This window comes from Coffea arabica, chromosome 11c (genome assembly GCF_036785885.1).
Source record: "Coffea arabica cultivar ET-39 chromosome 11c, Coffea Arabica ET-39 HiFi, whole genome shotgun sequence".
Classification (NCBI taxonomy): Eukaryota; Viridiplantae; Streptophyta; class Magnoliopsida; order Gentianales; family Rubiaceae; genus Coffea; species Coffea arabica.
This window is the reverse complement of record NC_092330.1, coordinates 6,909,542-6,911,254: the sequence shown is the minus strand read 5'-3', so window position 1 is coordinate 6,911,254 and position 1,713 is coordinate 6,909,542.

The following is a 1,713-nucleotide window of genomic DNA, read 5'->3' as shown; positions in this document are numbered from 1 at the left end:
GCCTTGACCACGTCCACGACTACGTCTCCCGTCCATAGATATATATTTCCCTTCTCTCTTTTTTTTTTCAAAAGTTAATTTAATGAATAAAGGCGATAAGATGTCTAAAACAACAACATCGATGTACCAAGTACACAAGTAACATTTACGCACATAACATTCCACATATCAAGTAAATAGAGGATCAATTTCACAAGTACATATCATATCCAGTCAGGAAAACATTCATACGCACAATGACATCAATAGACGTCATATCATAAGAATATACTGGCGAATCAAACGAGGATCAAGTCCGGTCTCTCACGTCACTTACTGTTCACACTGGATATCCCTTAACCTCTGGTACTCATTCTAGTTGGACAGAGCCTGTTCATGGTCTCAAAATATAAGTCGCATATACTTCACATCGTCTCAACTCTGGAGTACTCGGGTACGAGAATCCGAGATAAGATAATTCACCTCTCGAGCTGGCCAGTCCCAAGAGTAAACCATCTACACTCGAAATTCCTCCCAAACGTACCTATCTATTGTCCTCATATATCATAAGAAAATTTAAAGCCTATAGCATTCGCAATTCAAAGCTTATGCTCAAACGAGCACTTAGTCCGTCATACCTATTCACCACTCAATCCAGGCTCACTTCGCGCAGAGACCACGCGAAGCAGGCTCTGATACAAACTGTAACGGCCCCACTTCTCCCTAGGGCGTACCCCAGGGTATCGGCGGACCGCCTGCCCAGCTCTCGCCGGGACTCAGTCAGTCACTATAAGAAAAGATAAGAAAATCCACAAAACAATCGAAATAACAATAATTTCAAACTTAAACGTAAACTTATATACATATCCATCCCAATAGCAATACAACTTATGTACAAAGGTTCTCCATTCTCCATACAACCAGCCCACGAAACATCGGGGCGAGAACCACAACAAAAGAGTCAAAAGTACTAGATCGGCTAGTCTATACGTAGCTTCCGTCCTCGCACGTCTTCCCCTGCTAAGGAAAACAAAAACTAAAGGGATGAGCTGGAAAGCTCAGTGAGGTTCCGTACACATAGGCAACAAGAGAAACAAATGCATGTAAACAACAATTCACGATACAAGTACAATAAAGCGATAAACACATTCATTAAAAGGATACGGGCTCACAAGGAGCCAATCGTTCATTCATTCATTCATTCATTCTCCTTCCATTCTCCTTCCTTCAATCATTTGAAAATGCATTTTGTATAAGTAAAACCCCTCGTTCATTCATTCATTCATTTCATTCACCCCGTCCCTGGCTTTTGGCCAGGCTCCACCAACCTACAGGGTAATACTCGAGTATACCGGATCGTTCACCCAAGTTCCTAATCGCTCGACCGAGTCCGACTGGCTCGAGACGACCGGTAACAAGGGGCAATGGCCAGTTCAGCCCGAAGGCCTACATTCATGCACAATTAACATTTCAATCGCTCAATCATTAAAATTTCACAATCATTGAGGCTAAGTGCGGTAAAGTACACACTCGCCTCGAAAATCATTTTAGCAATCATTGAAAGCGTTTAACACGTTATCAATCATTTAAACAAGCCATAAAATCAGGAAACATAACAAACAAGGAACACTCACCTATAACCGCAAAACAACGCCCAATTCTCAATCACCAATGAAACCTAAAATTCCACAAAGATCACATTACAATCCATCTAGCATGATTTAGATGAAATCA